This window comes from Calonectris borealis, chromosome 9 (assembly GCF_964195595.1).
Source record: "Calonectris borealis chromosome 9, bCalBor7.hap1.2, whole genome shotgun sequence".
NCBI classification, from domain to species: domain Eukaryota; kingdom Metazoa; phylum Chordata; class Aves; order Procellariiformes; family Procellariidae; genus Calonectris; species Calonectris borealis.
Genome location: NC_134320.1, coordinates 15684939 through 15703430, shown reverse-complemented (window position 1 = coordinate 15703430; position 18492 = coordinate 15684939). Strand labels below are relative to the sequence as shown.

General features: G+C 48.5%; 1 long non-coding RNA gene across 1 annotated transcript in view; it reads left to right on the top strand.

The window, feature by feature from the left end:
- Nucleotides 1-18278, top strand: part of LOC142085892 (uncharacterized) — a 48438-nt gene extending 30160 nt beyond the window's left edge. The window contains exons 5-6 of the long non-coding RNA XR_012674858.1: nucleotides 273-510; nucleotides 11480-18278. This is a non-coding gene — a long non-coding RNA (uncharacterized LOC142085892). The remainder of the gene's footprint in view (nucleotides 1-272; nucleotides 511-11479) is intronic.
- The last annotated feature ends 214 nt before the right edge of the window (nucleotides 18279-18492 follow it).

Below are 18492 nucleotides of genomic sequence, written 5' to 3'. Positions count from 1 at the left end.
GCAGAGCAGTGAGGTGTTGTGGGGGTAACAGCAAGACCCTCATCAGCTGCACACAGCGTGGTCCGTTGTGCCACCCGCAGGGTGCAGGGCCAGGTCAGGCCCTGGGGCTTTCCCGGCTGTCCTGCTACATGAAATGCCATCCACCTCCCATCCGCTTCTCTGTGTCTTTCTTACCTTACAGGGAGTGGGAAGTTTTAAATTGCCATGTCAGCAAGAGGGGAGGAGCTCTTAGGAGGGGGTGTATAATGGAGGATTTTCCCTCTGTTCTACAGACCTCTGTTGCCTCCCTGGCTCTGCTCTTCCCACACCACAGCACCCAGCCCTGAGCAAGATTGAAGCTGGGATCCAAAAGCTGGCCAGCACAGAGCCCAAAACACACCAGGGCATCCATGATATGATCTCAGAAGAGCCTGTACCAGCTTATAAATTGTCTGTGGAGTGGGGCCTGGCAGAGAAAGCACAGCCCACCTCCACGGAGGTGGCAAAGGTTTGGGACTGAAGCAGTGAGAGGTAAGGTTCACCCTGCAGATGCATCACTGCCTGCACTCCTTTGTGCTACAGCTTAGTCACAGCTGACCCAGGCGAGTGGCTTGGGAGAACACAGCTGGGAGAATGGGGTTGTACTGGCTGACATTGGTTCTGCTTAAGGCAGAAAGGTTTCATCTGTATTGGGCCTCCCCTGCTACCAGGCAAACGCTGTGCTCTGGCTGCAGATTGAGGTATGAGCTAAGTGAGCCTAAAGCTGCACCCTGCCGCAGGCTAGCTTTGCACAGCTCTGGAGGCACAGAGGTGGTCTAATGCACTTTATTACTGCTCTTTATTATCAGACTCCACTAATGAATTCTACTAATGCGCAAAACCCTGCATGACAAAGAAGCCCTTGATCTTTTTCCACGCCCTTCGTTACTTCTAACCCCAGTACATTTCCTGCTGTAGCTGAGGAGTCCCACCTGGGATAGACAGCACAACCCACCAGGTGGCAAAACGCGTATACTCCTGAAGCGAGCTAGCTGCGCCTGGATGCCTCCTCTCCCAAGATCTCACTGCTGGTTCTTGCACGGGGAGGAAACATTGCTCTTCACCAGAACAGGAGCTAGCTTGCATTTTGGCCTGGAGCTCATTTAAATCGAGTTCTCTGGTAGCAGCCCCTGCTTTGCGAGGCAGTCCCAGGAGATTCCTGGGTTGGGGCAAAGAGGGCAATTGCTATCTAACTGACGGAGCTGGGTATATCACTCATGCTCCCACAGCCATCATTCCTCAAACACAAAGCTTCTGCCACCCTTCCTTCCCTAGGCACGGGAGCTCATGGAGCAGTACTGTGAGCTTTTGCACAAAACTGACCCTGCAGGGAAGAGGAAAGGAAAGGAGGGGGCTCCTGCTGCCCTGGACATGATGCTGGGCAGCCCAGGGCACCTATCACTAAGAGAAATCAATGTTTTTTCAGTCTGAGTGTTGGGCTTTATAGACAGAATAAAATATCGTGCAGAGGACTGCTTATATATTGCCTGTGACTTTTGCATGTCTTAATTTAAGAGTTTTCAAATTGCATAGTCCTGGGCTAGCCTTTCTGCCTAGCAGACAGCTATTGAGTTCCCAGAAGGAAGTTCTTTGGCCACCTCCATCTGTACTGTCCAAATGTCTGTAGAAGAAATACCCTGGGAAGAGAACCTGTCACACTGTCCATCACTGAATACAGTGGGCTCTTACCTCTTGCTGTGCCTTTAGAGACCACTTTGTTCTCCAATTCCTTTTCTTTAACTGGCTCTGTCTTTACTTGTTGGAGTCCTTGTACTTAGACAAGATGCAAATTTTGCATAATAAAAGGGCTTTTAATAGCTGGCAGTGCATCCTGCTGCTCCCTGTCTCCTGTCGCTGAAAATTAAACAGATGTGAAATTAGGAGCTGAATGTTTCTGCATCTGGGGGTCCTTGTGCATAGCTGGAGATGAGAGTTTAAGATGTGCCCTTTTCCCAGGAATAGCACTTGAAGAGTTCAAGAAATGATAATCCCTAACAAACCTTTCTCCAAAGAATTTTGCTTAGATACTTTAAATCACACTGGATGTGTACATTTTTGCTCATAGCTTTCCTTGCTTCTCTTGATTGCACACTCCAGTGAAATCCCAGAGCCTTCACTGAAAAATGGTTTTGAATGCTCCATTCCCACCTACACTTTTGGACCCCTCAGGGGGAAAGCAAACAGAAGGGAAGGTTCACTACAAGCAGAAAAGAAGTCAGTGATTTTCCTTCACCACAGGAGACTTTATGCAATTCAGCATCTGCAGGCCCTAGTGCTGTATTGCCTTGAGTAACTCATGTTCCTAGACATGGTGTCCAGGGAGAACCAAGTCCTGGTCCAAAGCAATGCACACCAGTATTTTCTTGGCATGCCATTGTCCATCTCTTTACAACAGGCTCCCAATTGCTTGGCTTCATCTTAGGGTGACAATCGCATGAAAAGGCTGCAGTAAGTGAATTTAATTTGTCTCCTGGCCTAGCAGCAGACCTTCTTGGGTGAATGGTCAGAGCTTGTGTTTAAAAGCTCACTGCAAAAAGTAGTATCCGTGGCTGATTGAGCTCACAGTGTATCCTGTAAATCTGCACTTCCCCGCTGCATTTGAGAACACTGGGTGTTGGGAAACCTTGAGAACTGTAAGTGGAGAAGGAGCCCCATTAATTCCTGTCTAGACTGGCTTCTGAGCCCAGGTTCCAGAGATGAAAGGGCACTTTATTAAGACAGGGCATAAATCCACCCTGCCAACAAGTCCACACTCCTCTGGATTATTTACACCTCTCTCCCTCCCTCTGGTCATTGCCTGTCCCTATATAATCTACATTAAAGTTCTGACAGGATTAAGCCAATATTTCTTAACCTTTAAATATCAGGCTCTGTGTGCTTTCGTTTCCACCGTGTCACGAAAAAGACTTCATGTTTTTACAGATAGACTGAAAAAAAAGTAGGTGTCTAAGGAAAGGAGCTTGTTGTTATGACTGAGAGATAAAATGTGTGCTTAGAAGATTTTATTACAAATGTGGCCTTTGCCACACCTACGGCTCCTCTCCCTGATGTGTCTGGCCCCATGTGTCACTAAGGGCCAGCCAGGGGCTGTATGAACGGAGCCATCTGGGCTCTGAGCATCACCGGAGCCCCTTTCTTATGCAGGACTCTCCTCTCTTGCACTGATGTGCTCAGCTGCGAGGGACGAGGACTGAGGGGGTGCCGAGCGCATGGGCGGTTTAAGACAGAGGCTCTGAGGAGGGCGGGCTTTTTTCCTTCAGAGATCTTACAACTTTTCATTGCTCTTGCGGTTTTGCTCCTTTATTTTCTGTCATTAGAAAGTTCCTGTAGAGTATCCGTGGGTTTTTTGGTGCACTGTATGAGCATAGTAGATCTTGTCATCTCATGTTTGCCTGAGCTTCCCCACCTTCCCTTGCAGCCAGGCAATGGGGAGCAAACAGTGCTTATGGAAAAGAACCTCAAAGGGACTTTGGCACAAATATATTTTTAGGCTGAAAATGTAAAATGTGCATTCACTGTATGAGTATCTGCAACCCCTGGCTCATGGTTTGTTTCTGATGTAGGTCCTGTTCAGCCATAGGACTGAGGGGTGAGAGGTATAGCGATGTGGAGCATTAGTGAGGTGGGTGCCGTGCACTGACATGAAAGGCAGGCAAGGTGCCTATAGCTACAGTCAGCAAAATTTCTGGATGACGTGGAAGAGCTGCAGCCTGCAAGGTGACGTCCAGGCACTACTGCAGGACTGGAGTTCGTGCCTCCTAGGCATCTGTGTGTCACCAGCAGCAGAGCAGATCAATACTTTGGCAGGAGTGACTAATACTTTGAATTAATTTGTTTGAAAGAAAAGATGAGTTCACGAGCACACTCTGATGCAGAACTACCTTCCTGCTGCAGGCCCTATGCATTTTCACTGTTACTTGGTACATCCAACGTGATAACAGTATGTGATGGTAGAGCTGCACAACTCTCAGAGTTGTGTGACTTAAAAGACATGCTGCAGATTTCAGCACATTGTGGCAATGACAGGCTAAGGAAACCACGAGTCCTGTTGAAAGGACACTCTTGGATTTTTGTGCAGCCGGACAGAGATCTCCGTAGTGTCAAAGCCTGCTCAGGTCTGCATTTCAGCTAACTGCAGTACTTGCAATCCTTTTGTATTTACTTTCTGTTGCAGTTTTAGCAAATGAGCTTACTGGCGTGGTCAATTTGAAGTCATTAGCAAATGTTTACCTAAAGTGAGTTTGAAACCTCTAAAAAGGACCATTTGAAGTGTTTCCAAGATTTGCATTCGTTTGGCCAAAGAAATCATGATACCTGACCTATGTGTCCAATCCGACATAACCAGGCTGCTCCAATTTTGAATTCAGTGTTTGCACTGAACTTGAAAAACTGTTTCCAAACCAAGGCTCAGTCAGACTACAGAATTATTTCAAATAGATACACAAAAATGTACCAAAAGCTGTTTACATACCTGAAGAGCAAAAGAGAGAAAAAATCACTGAATATATTATTCAACAGCTTTATTATTTATGGAACAATCACTTTTTTCAGTAGCATTAAAGGTCAGCATCATCTCCCTGCTAAACACCCAGCTTTGTCTCTCCATGTCTCTCTCTGCATCTGTAACAGCTGATAGCGCAGGTAACGTACCTTGAGTTTTGCCTTTTTGCCTTTGCTGTCGAGTTTATTGTTATATATTTGGGGCCTCAGTAAACAAACAACAGTTATTAAACAGTTTCTATCCTTTCCCTTCTAGCAGCTTTCCCTGAGCTGGAAGAGCACAGTATAATCCCCACATCCCTTCTGCTCAGGAAAATTTCCTGTGCCTTGTCACCTTTTTTCATTCCCAGGTTTGTGTCAGGAAGAGCAGAGGGCTCCAGAGCTCCAGGACGCAACTGAGCACAAGCCTGAGTAAGACAAGAGCCTTACTGAGCCTGTCCCAGTTAGGAGCCTGTCCCCCCCACGCCCGCCGGGCACAAGCCATCATCCTCTGTGTGGGGAGAGCACGTGGCAGCTGCTGGATGCAGGGATGGGGCATGCTGCGTTTGTGTTCAGGACAGAGCTGGAGCAATAGGCTTTTGTGTAGCAGAAATAGCCCACAGAGTCCCAGAATTACTTCCCATGGGCTTTCCTTTGGTTCATCAGTTTCAGTATCTCGGTGGGTAGAGTCAGCAACGTGTCTTAGAAGCCGTCTGTTAGTCTGGCCTGGGAGAGAAGACTGAAATATTCAAAAGTAGGCAGTGTAGGGAGAAAAATCTCTAGAAAGTAGCAGAATTTTTTTTCCATTTTATGGAGCATATTTTCACATTTCCACTAGTCTAAACTCACCACTCAGCAGGAACAGGCTCAGTTTCATGTTAGTCTCTTGCTTTTCCAGCTTTTTATAGAGACTCTTGCAACAAAATTGAAAGACGGTATATGTGTGTAAGGACTAAGTCACTATTTACCTTCATGACTTTAACCTCATTGACAGTGTCACTAAATGTTTATGCTCTGTGTTGTAGGCAGTGCTGTGATGGCAATGTGTGTGAATACACTGGATAGCTTGAAATTGGGAACTGCTGTTAGTGGGCTTGTCGCTGCAGCACAGAGCACAGCACGGTGCTCCCAAAATGCAAGGTAATTGCCAGGACAGATGGTCCAGGAGGACCTTCATTTGTCCCTGATGATATCTGAGCTAGAGAGTTTGACAGCATCGCGAGTGTCCCTGCATCGCCACATACATAGTCATGTAGTCGGCTTCAGTGTAGACATGCTCTGTGTAACTATTTTGGACTCTGTTCCCAAGCATGAAGAACAGAGGTTTTATTATCTAAATACTCAAATACATCCTCACATAAGGGCAGCAGATGGGTTACTGTGGATCACAGGAACAAAAAGCTTCCCCCAACCCTCCATGCACTGGATGTTCCATTGGTTTTCTTGCATGTACCTAGAATCGCTCCTCCCTTGTCCAGGGCACAGCTCTCCAGCTCCTTACAAACCCAGGCGAGTGCTCAGGTACCTCTGTTCTGCAACAGCTGGAAAAATGGCAGGTATTTCCTCTGAGAAGTTGTGAAATAATTTTTTACAAATTGAAGATTTCAGTAATAAGTGGATAAAAATATAATACTTACCCATGAAACAAAAGAAATATTGTTTTATAAGCAACCATCCTTCATCAGATAATACTGCTGAAGTAAGAGCTCCTGCCAGCTGGCATGTGTCCCATCTTTCATTTCCACCAGGAAGTAGGGAGAGAGAAGGAAATGGCTGGGATCCTCCAGGAACATGCTGACATGGAAAACCCCACCACCTTTGTACTGGAAAGATGCTGCAACCACCTCTGCTAAAACATTGTTAAATAAGAGATGGGGAGAATTATCCACAAGGTACAGAATTCTTGTAAACTTTTGCTATCTAGCCAGGTGGGGAGACATTTTTTTCCTCTGTTTAACTTGCCTGTTATTTCCTCCTTCTGGCATTTATTAATCTGACTGGTTAACCATTGAGTCCAGCCTGAAAACAGATCTCATCACAAATCCTGTTCTCCACAGTGGACTCGGAAAAGGCTCTGGCTGAACAAACTCGCTTCTCCTGTCTTCACTCTGAAGGGCAGAACTAAATGCTGGAGATAGGTGTTTACCATGAAATTCAAACTAAAGGCTTCCTGTTTGGAACAGCCAATAATGCTGGGGACACTAGGATTTCCATTTGTAGACAAGCTCCATTTTGACAGAGCCCTTCATGATTCATCAACAATTGGGGTGCTTCTGGCTATGCAGTATTCATTGCACCCATCCCACTCCTGATTAACAGATTCAGGAGCCCTAATCACAGGGGTAGTATATTCAATAATCATTGCTCTTTAATTGTTTCTGATCTTTATCTCTGTTTCCCCCAAGGGTTTTTTTCCTGTGGTAGGATTGGTATTTCTCTTTGAACTGACTTTTCCTTTCAACATTTATCATTCGGGACTGCTCAAGTGCTGTTTCAGTGCAGAAGCTGCTTGCAAACTATTTGCAGCAGCTGCTTGTTTGGAAGTTTGCTATTTGCAGCGTGTGATCCCTCACTTAAACCACCCGACATTGCCTTTCCTTTCCGACTGTGCACGAGACCCCTGCACCACACAACATGCTTCTGGGAGAGCTGGGGTTGACCCCAGACCTCCTGTCTCTAGTTGTTTCATATCTGACCCTGGGGGAGTATTTCCAGTGTGCTTCAGGAACATAAATTCGTAAGCACGGTCTGCGCGCGGTGTGCTGAGCGACTAGTGAGAGGTGAACCACAGCCAGGTGTGATGTTCAGGTTGGGGCCTGATACCAGCTCCAGTGGGACTGTCCGCACCCCTGGGGACTGGCCTTTCAGCCTGAGAGTTTTGCAAAGAAAGCCTCAGAGCGCTTGGAAGGTGAACATGTGTTTGGGATAGAGGAACAAGTGAAGAATAGCGTGAGGCAGAAAGAGAAAGTAAAGCTACAGGCTGCTGCCATCAGCAGAGTTGTCATGTCCTATGGCTTATGTGTGGTTTTTTGTCACATGGGGATAATTACTGGATCGCTCTTTCCATTTGCATCTGATTATTAAAACCAATAATGCACACATTGGCCTGAAAGTGATTTACATGCACAACTTTTCCTCTATGTTGGTAGCTGACAGAACTGCTCGTGTCTGAGGAACTGCAAAACCCCATGTTGCTGTCACTGTTCCTGTCTAACACGCTCTGCGGCTCCTGACTTTTAATCTCCGCTGGTCCCCACCTGAGCGGTTCCTGGAGGAGAACCTCGCTGCACACCTGGGAGTCCCAGCCAGGCAGGATGCAGCCAGGGCAGCTCTGTCAATATTGACTTTGCTGCAGGCTTTGGTGCACAGCGATGGTTATCTTGTTCACTAGGTAAGATTTAGCCCGTTAGCACAAGTGTCTTTGAAGCCATTAAATACACAAAAAGGATGGAGTTGAAAAGGGGGGGGTCCTTTCAAATGGAGGCACGTTATCAGCCTGTGCAGGTTACACAGGCCAAGACTTGCACTTTGGACTGTATACTGGTGTGTACTGGGCGACAACTGCAAGGTTTTGCAGGGTGATCTCTGTCCACCACACTTGTTTGCTTCCAATATAACTGTCTCCTCCTCTCCCATGCACTGAGGGCACACCAGTTTGCAGGGTTTTCTTTCCTAGTGCGGCTATGCAGCCCTGCTTTCCCAGCTCTGGCATTAGACTGGATTAAAACTTTCCGTCCGTAGATGTTTGCTTTACGGGAAGGAGCTTTTTGCACAGCATGAAACTTTCCGTTGTATTCACTATCAGTTTTGGGCAAACTAATTCAAGGTGAAAAAATCCTGTCCATGAGAGCTGACTCCACGGGCACTGGCACCCCAGGGCACAGACAGCCCTGCTCCCTGCTGGAGCCGGACCCCAGGGGCAGGAGTGCTGCCAGCACGGGGTGGCACAGCCTGACCTTGCAAGCCTGCCCGGAGAGACACGCTGCTCCGGGGAATGGAGTTATGTTGGCTCAGGTCATGCCGCTGGAAATTCAGGAAAGAGCCCAGTGATGGTCTGGCCTGCTGTGCGCAAAGCCCTGGCTGCTTTCCCCAGCAGGGAGGGGGAAGCTCACAGGTAGCAGGATTTCCTGCCTTGTGCACAAGCCAGCTGCTTTCCCGGTAATGGAGGGAGCTTGTATTTGGCAGCCCCTGAGTTGCCAAATTTCACTCAATTCCCAGGTGAATCCTGGTCCCGCCATGCTGTGCGTTTGCCAGCGCTCCCCAATTTTCTGCAGCATCCACAGTATTTATAAGGCTGCTTGCTGAAAGGGCTCTGTGTTCACTGCATTCATCCTCTGCGTGCTGAACTAAAAGGTGGGATCTTTCGAGGAAGGTGATAACAAGCTTTCCATTAGTGCAGAAAAAGTGTTTGCATGGTGTAAGCAGGATGAGGTCCTGCTCGGTGACTGTTTATAGACATGCAGTGCTCTTGGTTCACCCGGTGCTGGGAAAGCACAGGATGCACAGATCTTGCTGGCCTTCGGCTGTGCCTGATGTGTAAGGCTACATTTAAACCAAGAGGAGGGACTGCAATTGGAAAACAAGGCCCATTAGTGTTTTTCATTAAGGGTAGCTGAGCTCACCTGAGATGAGCGAGTTACACAGCTGTCCTGGCTATAAAAGCTGATGGGGGAACAGCCTGGCTTGCCGCTGGGGGATGGGGATGGGGATGGGGATGGGGATGGGGATGGGGATGGGGATGGGGATGGGGATGGGGATGGGGATGGGGATGGGGATGGGGATGGGGATGGGGATGGGGTGCTCTGGGGCAGGGAGGCTCTTCTGGGGATGGGCGCTTTCTGTCTTTGGCTACAGTCCAGGAGCTTCTGTGTTAGGGATGAGAAGAAAGGGAGGTGAGAAGAGAGTCTCTGAGATCAGACAGAGAGCAAGAGAAAAGTGATGGACTCTAATGAGAGTCTCCCAATAGAAAATGGAGATAAACCTACGTGGGTGGCATCTGGCCTAGGACTGACTCATGGGTGTCTCTGGAGATACAGAGCCTCTAGCTTGCTGTCCTCTTGTACTGCAAATAATCTTGTCCTCCTAGAGAAAAGGTTCTGAGGAGAAAGGTTTGGGGAAGGGGATGTGCTTGGATGAAAAGAAGAGGCAGGGAGCTATCACAAGTTTTCCTGAGATGAACTGTGTTCTGGTGGGTGCATGCAGTTTCTGTGCTCATCTGACCTATCCTGCAAGGTGGTGGCACGGTAAATGCGATAGTTTTCACGCTGCCTGATGCAAAATGAATGCTGATAACTTTATATTGCTTCCCTGTGTTATAAACCAACCTTCAATTCATGTTAATAGCTTGATACGGGACTTAAATGTTCTAAATTAGAACAAAACACCAGTGCCTCTGTTATTAGGAGGTCTTTAGCAACCAGAACAGGTTTAATCATTGAGTGGATAAATCTGCAGTTGGATTAAAGCCTAATTACCCTGTGATGAATCACTCTGTAATATTTCATACAAAGCACTAGGTTTACAACCAAACCTAAGTGGGGAGGTCTGCAGTGTCTATGGTTGCACTCGGGTCACTGATGCACATTTCTATTTTAACTTGATTCTGGTGCTTTAAAGGAAAGTAGGGAAAAGAAATAACTTAGCAGTTCTGTCAAAGCAGCACAAAGGTATTTCACTCTAGCTTTTTTCCAACTAGAAAATAAGCCACTGTGTTTTGCCCTCTTTGCCTGCTGCAAGCCAGAGGCCGTTTCAGCACTGCTTTTACGCTGCTGTCCGAGAGCTTGGCTGCGAGTCTGGCTTGCTTGGCAAAGGCTAGAGCAGTGCCAGGCAAGCCAGCTTACGTGGTGACCTTAGCGCTGCGGCTGCTCTTGCCAGAGGCAGTTAATTTCCCTAAATGCCATTCCTCAAGGTATTTTTGAGGGGCTTGTTGCTAACGACCTGCTGGCTGTGAAGTCCTGCCCGCAGCCACCGCATCAGAGGTTTCTCTGCAGTGTCCCAGGGTAAAGCCGAGGGCTATGTCGTTGTTAAAGCTGGGAGAGGGAAACGTGGCCCTGGACTTACTCTGTTTGCTAGGGGAGGCAGATTATGTTTTGCTGGGTTTTCCCATTAAATCCCTATGTCCTAATAAAATACTACAAGAAAAAATTCATTGTTCCTGCCAAATTTAACAGGAAATTGAGAATAAATATTTTACTTCAGCAAGCTTGCTTTTTAGCAGCCCAAGCTTTTCCTGGGGGTGGGTAGACGCCTACTTGGTCTATCCTTTAAGCCAGCCCTGGCAGAGCAACTCACTGCAGGGGGCTGAGCCCGGCTTGAGACCACACTGGAGCCAGGTTTTCTGAAGGGGATGCAACTCTGACTGCTGTCACACTTTCCCATTCACCTTCTACAGGCTTTTCTCACAGCTGAGCTTAAATCCAAGGAGAGGAATATGAGTTTTGCCTCCAAACATGAAATCAGCTTTGTGTAATACCAGTTTGGGGCAAAAAAGGAAGGATTTTAGCCCTGGTTGTATTAGTAGAGATACCAAGGGCACTGCTGTGCTGTAGGAAAGGGGCTGAACACACAAGAGGGGGTAAATGAGCTGACACAGAGCAGCAATCACAGTGTGGCAGCTATTGATGAGCCCTGGCCTGGGAACAGCCCTGAGAGGAGGGTCTTTGGTGGTCTGCAGAATTGCTCAGGATATGGCAGTACTCCTCATCTGTCCTGTTGTGCAGAGAGAAAGGAACAGCCATTAAAAGTGATAAACAGTCTTAATGGCAAATGGGAAGCCCAGATAATAGAGCGGGAACAAAATGCAGTTTTTCTGCATCTACCAGAAAAACAAATCTTTTTAATCCAGAGGGAGAAAAATTACTAATGCAGCCCAAAAGCAAGGGAGAAGGCAAGTGGTGCATAATGAAGTAAATAAACTGTTCTGTAATAGCCTTTTTAAAGCAGCAAAGGATGTTTTTTACATGTGGATTTTTTTTTTGCACAGGTGGCAAGGAGGCTGATGTGGGAGAGATGACTGGCACCTGGGAGGGCACAGCAGCCTGCAGCCCACTGTTCTCACAGTGCAACCCACGTCCCTGGCCAGCCCAGCTGCCTCAACAAAAGCTATCCTTCTCACCTCCTGTGCAGTACAAAATGAAGTCCCCAAGACTATGTGGGCCCATCCAGGTCCTTTACGAAGGTTGCAAATGGCTGTGGAAACAGCCAGGGTATGGGCCAGGGCACAGCAAAAGTTTGCCAGCCATCCCCCGCACGCGGGGGTGAGCAAGCTGGAGGAGGGGTGACAATGCCCGGCACCATCTGCATGTTCTCGTAATCGAGGCTGAGTCAGAGCTGCAAGAGGTCGTGTTTTTTCTAGCTGAAGAGAAACTTCTGCCATGTATTCACCTGCCTCTCAGTGCCTGCCAGCTCTTAAACTGGACGTTCGAAAGCCCACACGCAGTATTTTCACCAGACGAGCAAAAGTCTTCTCTGAGTGGATAATATTTTGCTGCACAGCATCGTTTCAAGTCTTTCTGAGAAAGTTTCATCCCGGAGGAAATCTCTTTAGTTTTCCTATTTTGTTTTTCTTCTCTTGCCTGATGGAAGCAGACCCACGTCTTCCAGAAGGCACCATCAAGCTTCACAGGCTGAAGCCTGAGGAGGCCTGTCATTTTGGCTAAGGGGCTAAAACCGGGCGCAGCCTTTCATCTGCAACACCATCCCAGGGTACTCCAGGGCCATGGGACAAACCCCCAGGGATCAAGCCCATACCTCTCCTCGAGCCCTACTGCTGCACGGGTGGCTGCTCAGCTGCACGGGTGGCTTGTGCCCTCACCCCATCAAGCCCAGAAAGCCCATCTCTGGCCTGCCCGTGCTCCCGGTTCTTTCTCCCAAAACTTCTGGAGGTTACTTTGGCAGCACAGCTCTGTCTTGCATAGCCACCCTACTTGTGCTATGCTACAGGATCTTCTCAGCAGGTTTTGCTGCAGCCCCAAACCTTAGTCCTGTTGAATGTCCCAGACCAGACAGGTTGCCCTTGATTTTCAGTTCCATAATATTTGCTCAGTTGTAAAAGAAATGCTTGTGGTGGGAGTGCTTTCAATTCCAGGGAACACCAAGCGGGGAGTGCTTACTTTTCTATAATATTTTTAAAACAACCTATAAATTCATCCACGGAGATGGAATTCCCTGTTAAAGCTGCAGCTTTTTTCTAAAACCTGGTAGAAAAGGCTTTGTTTTCTGTGTAGCTGTTTAGACAGTTAAAATCATTCCTGTACAACCTGCAGGTTTCATCCTGCTATGACTTTTCTAGGGGGAAATTTTCACAGGCCACAAATTAGACTAGATCAACATATGGACACCAGAGAGGTAATTATAGCTATAAATGAAACGGTATTTCTGCTGTGCTTGACAGCAGTAAAGTGTGAAAGAAAAGCTGAAAACAAAAGGGGAAGAATATCAGAAAGAATGAAAAGTAAGGGATAGGAGGGATTTAGACAAATGCCCTAAAGAAGGCACCTTCCTCTGAGGGATTTGGAAATCCAACTAAGAGTTTCATCAGGGAGAAACAGAAAAGAAATACTGTTGACTATAAAGACCTGGTCTTTTTTGTTCCCTAACTCCACATCAAGGATGATTCAAGCACCCTCCTAGAAGAGAGAAAATCCTTTGGCGAATGTTAGTGAAACCGTGGATTTACAACATGCAGCTCTGCAAATCTCCTTTTTCTGGCCAAGACATCCTTGGGATTGGCCTGTATGAAGGAGAGTGGGAATGCTGCGGAAAGTTGCTTGTAGAGCTTTTCATGTGGTTTCCATGGCTGGAAAAGCGTGGCTGGGTTCCCTGCCTCCTTGTAAGTGGTCAAAACAGCTGTTTTATTTAAAGCGTGGCTTGAAGTCTCAGGTATGTTACGGGAAACCAGCACGGCAGGGAGAAAGACCAGACCACATGTAACGTGCAGCTCTGGGAGATCACTTGTTTTGTTTGAGGGTCTTTGCAATGGGCTGGACTGAGAAATCTTGATGCTGGCAGCCCTTTGCACGCTGCAGGTTCCTGGGATGCTAGTAAGAGACTACGGATGCCATACAGACGATATGCACAGATGCTGCATTGGGATCTGAGCTGCTGCTTTTGTTTGCTCTGCTTTGGTTCCACTGTCAAATGGGAACAGGCGCTGATTTGCTTCCAAGAAGCAGAGTCCATTCCTAGGGTTGCTTATTAAGGCACTTAAATGCAAGCCCCCACTAAGATATGTGGAGATCTGCTCTGTGTTTTTTTTCTTGGTCCTCAGTGGACAGTGCCCTCCACTCTCAGGCAGCAAATGAAATATATGAGCTGCAACAGCATGCATTGCTAGATGTTGGGGAGAGAGGGAAATGCAATAGCATGTCAAGTCAGGAAACCTTAGCAGTCCTCCAGAAATAAGAGGGGCATCCTCCAGAGTGCACAGGCAGTATTCCCTGAGCGTGCTGCCGCTGGCAGCTGTAAGCAGCAGCCCAGGCAGTCATAGTCAGCTCCCCTCTGCCTGCACCCTGCTCACCCTGGTCTGCCCGCGCTCCCAGGAGCAGCATGCTGGAAACATCCGAGTGCCCACTCAAGGGATGGCTTCTGGGGCACGACAGTGTATCCCAGTGTTGGGCTGCTCTCCCAGTTGCTGATCTCAACAACCATGCTTTTTTTCTGATTGCTCCTGCTCCCCATGGTCACAGTTGGTTGCCCTGGGGGTGAGCAGGTCCGCCCTGCCAGCAGTTTCACTGCTGATCAGTCCCACTAGCTGGGTTTGCTCTTGGCTGTGCTCCCCTGACTCCGTTTTCCTTCTCGCTCCTACCAGCTGTGTTTGCAGTCTGATCTGTCCCGCCGAGTCCCTTCCATAAAGAAGCGGGAAGGGAAAGAAGACAGGAAGATACTTTTTACCCAGCTGTCAGACATGAAGTCATCAGGTTATTTGGCTACCTGAGTCCAGCTTTCTTGAACTTGTTGGCAGCACAGGACACAGTCTTGACAGACTGGACTCGCTATTTCTTAAGCAGAGCACAATGCCCCTTTGTGCGGGGTTCTTGGACCGGCCACGTTAGGTTTTGTTTGACAAAGCCCCTTTAAATTTCATTTTTTCCCTTCATGGAGTTGTGAAGAAAAAGATTTCTTTCTTCCTTCACTCAAACCTTAGCCTTGAGTCTGCTCAAAATAGGTCTGTGACCCTAGAGCTAAGTTTCAGGTTTGCAAATAAACCTGTAACCCAGGCAGCCTGGGCATTTTGTAATCAAATTTGTGGACAACAAAGATGCTATGATTTCAAACCTAGAGAAGAAAGATGGGGCTGGGAAGCCAGAGAATTACATTGCAGCATCTCCTGCAAGCTTTGTGTAGAAAATTATGCCATTGCTCTGTATGCAGCTTCCTCATGTGTCAAGTGGCATAAAGCAGTTGCAAGATGTCTGACAGGAATGGTGTAAACTTCTCCCCACGTTTCCAGAGTGCCTGAGGTCCTCTCGTAAAGAGGATGAGAGAAGTGAGGGGGATGGAGGGAGTTTCCTCTGAAAAGGGGAATCCAGAATGAGAAACACATTCAGCCACTGCAAACAGCAAAAACACACGCGCTTTGATTCCAGGAGCCAGACCATGCGTGCCTCACATGTGCAGCTGCCCAGATTTATGGCCTGTTATCCTCTGAGGCAATTACTGGGGCTTGTTGTGGGGATCTGCATGAGCAATGCACAGGTTGCCCACATAGCCTGGCCTTCTGAGAAATGACACGGTGCTCGCTCCGCCAGCGCTCGCCATGTGCTGCGGCCGGGAGCAGCTGTGCTGGAAAACCACCACGGAGGAAATCACAAGTTAGTGAGTCACTGAGGCTGCTGCCAGCCTGTCAGGAGTCTCTCCATAACTCAGCTTTCATGTGCCTCTGCTTCTGCACTGCAGCAGGCTCAGATGCCACCTTGAACAGCAGAATGGTCTCTAGCAGGTGAGGAAGGAGCGGGAGCTCGTGGACAGACAGACCTGGTTTTTGTTCTCCAGTCCCAAAGGCAGGCAAGCGCTGTGGAGGGGAGAAGTTGCCCTGGCAACCCCGAGCACCCCCTCCCACGCTGCCTGCAATGCACCAGCGCACCCCTCGAAGCTCAGCAGAGATGTTGCCCCACGCCCCATCGCCCTGCCCGGGGAAGGTGCTGCCTGGGACGTGGCCAGGAGCACACTGTTGCCAGGATGATTTTGGCCCAGCTGCAAACATCGATCTTGAGGTCTTCCCAAAGCTGTTTATGGCTTTGGTCCAGCTATGAGGTCCAAGTGGTTCAGGCTTTATCTGTGTGTTGGGAAACCACTTGCAGCTGCTCTGGCCCAAGAACACGCTCCTGTGCCTTGGGCTGGACTGCATTTCCATCGCTTGCATCTATGAGAACCAGGAGAAAGCTATTGATGTACGTGTGTTAGACAGGCCTTCAAGCAGAAGCTTTGTAGCATGAAATGCAGGCTCTTGTGCATTAAACCAGCGGGCAGAGTAAGGGCTTTCCTTTCCAAAGTAAGGGCTGTGCTGCCCAGGGCCCCAGGGCAGAGGGGCTTTCGGCACACCGAGGAGGCTCCTGGAGACCGGGCTGGAGAATAAACCCCTGGGAGAAGAGGGTTAGTGTTGTGCTGCGGGACACAGAGCTGGCAGGGACAGTGCCGCTGTCTGCCCGCTGTGCCACGGAGCCGGGCTGCCTCCCCGGGGCTGCCTGCACCCGCTCCTGCCTGCGCCGCAGAGACAGCCCCAGCTCATCCTGCCAGCCCGCAGCTTTAACTGCCTCTCTTCCTTAATCCCTAACAAGGGAGGAGTGGGATGCAGAGCAAACCGGTTCCAAATGCTTGTGCTGGGGGCTCTGGGCTGGGTCTTGCTCTCCTTAAAGCCAGCGGCAAAATCCACAGGAGGCAGAGGTGCTAAAATGCTCCCTGGCTGAGTATCCGATGCTGTTTTCCTTGGAAGCGAGAGGGGGTCCATGAGGTGCAGTTTTGTCAGTGAGCAAGACCAGGTATTTTCAACATCAAAACAGACAAGAAAGTGAGAAGCATTTTGTATAGAAACATAGTTGGATAAAGCCTACATTTGGGATTTGTGCACAGAAATGCTTTTACTGCTTTCTTTTACAAAAACTGAGCAATAATTCTTGTTTCAGGACAAGAAGCTTTTCAAGCAATGAAACTATTCCCTTAAAATCTCAGTTTTAAAGCAGTCCATTCTGCACTGAGTTTTTGGACGAGTTCTCACCACATTTTTCAGCCAGGTCTGTGCAGCACATGTTCCCCACAGCAGCAAGGAGTGCTGCTCCCACCGCCCGAGAGGCGAGGAGGGCTGGGTGATCTGCCCAGCGCTCCCTCCCAGCCTTCTCCATTTTTAGACCTGCTTGTGCTCGTAGCACTGGTGTGTGCTCAACTCGCCGTCAGTGGAAGATCCCCTCCACGCTCTGGCTCTCGGCTGGTGACAACCACAGAAAGATCACAGTGCCGGGGAGAGGTGCTGGGGAGGACACTTGACAGCAGGGTAAATTCTTAGCTAGCAGTCATGCTGCCTTGCGATTTTGTTCTTTGATCAACCGCGATTTAAATTGATACTTGGACTTAACTTGCTTTAACTTCCACGTGCAAACTAGCCCGAAGTAGACAGGTCCCTCGGACTGCTCAAGGATGCCTCCAGATGAGCTCTGGTGAGCCTTGATGAGACAAACTCTGTATTTTCTACCCGCTCTGTCCCCTTGCGGGAAGCACCTGTAGGGTGTAGGTTGTTCTCTTCAGCTGCCCAAAACTCTACTCAAAAGCCTAATTTGGGACCTTCAGGTTTGAAAAATTTGGTCTCACCTTGGGCATGGCAGCGGGCAAACTTCCCAGAGAGTGTCAGAAGTGCTCATCCAATATAAGAAGATAGCTTTTCTCAGCAGCAGCAGTAATGCTGGCTGGCATTGTGAACTGGTCATTGATTCAGTGAAAAGGCAGTATGGCCAAAGCTCGCAGCAGCTGAAGCCATTTATGAACTGGGGTGACATTCAGTGGGTAATCTGGGAGGAAAAAGGACAGAGAATAAATGTAAAAAAGCCTCGAACATACTTTGAATTGAGAAAGTTCACTGTATTGTGTTGAGCTGCTGTTCCACTGTGAAATGTGGCATTTACTATTTTTGAATGAATGAACAAGTTTACTATTAAAAAAAAAAAACAACATAAGTGAAACACATGAAAAGGAAACAAAATCTTTTCTCTTGGATTGAGTTAAATGTTCTGTTTGACCAGGTGTGGTTGAGGTTTTCTTACTTTAGTTTTGTTCTGTTTGCTGTCTTGTTTTGGAAAGGGGGGAGGAAGCCCGCACCGTTATGCTAGATCCACCCAAAAGGAAAGCTTTCCAAGCTTTCCCATCTGTCCCTGCTCTGACCTTCTGGAGGGGCCCTTTACGTGGTGCCACCTCGCAGGGGGTATCTGCACTCCCCCGACTCCTACAGCCGACGCGGGGCTGTAGGACCCTCCCAGCTGCAGCCGCCTTCTCCAGGGCACGTGGCTGGGACACGCGGTCAGAGGAAAGGGAGCTGGCTGCCATGTGTCGTCTTTGTGAAAGTCTCACCACAGCCCACATCGAGCCTGGAAACATCTCCCAGCCGATACAGCTCCTCATAGCTGTAATTATTGTACGCTTTGCTCATCTTTTGTATTAGCTTTTAGCCTGCTTTTGAATTCTGCTCATCCCATTGCCTGTCCCAGTAGATACCAGCTCCCTCTCCCCTCGGCAGCTGCTTCTGCTGTTCAGCAAGTGCCACTGTCTGCTCTGGGGTGGCTGCACGTCAACGGAGGTGAGGGCTGAAAACACACCCAGGGGACAGTCAGGGCTGTTCCCCGCATGGGTGAGATGAAAGCTGGGTGTCCTGGCACCCCGAGGCTGCCTCCTACATGTCTGTAGTCAGCAGTACAGGTGATGCTGGTTAAGCACATGACTTCTTGGTGTGAGTTAGTCTTGATCTTCTCACTGACTGCTTACACAGATGTCCTCTGGGTCTTGTGAACATGT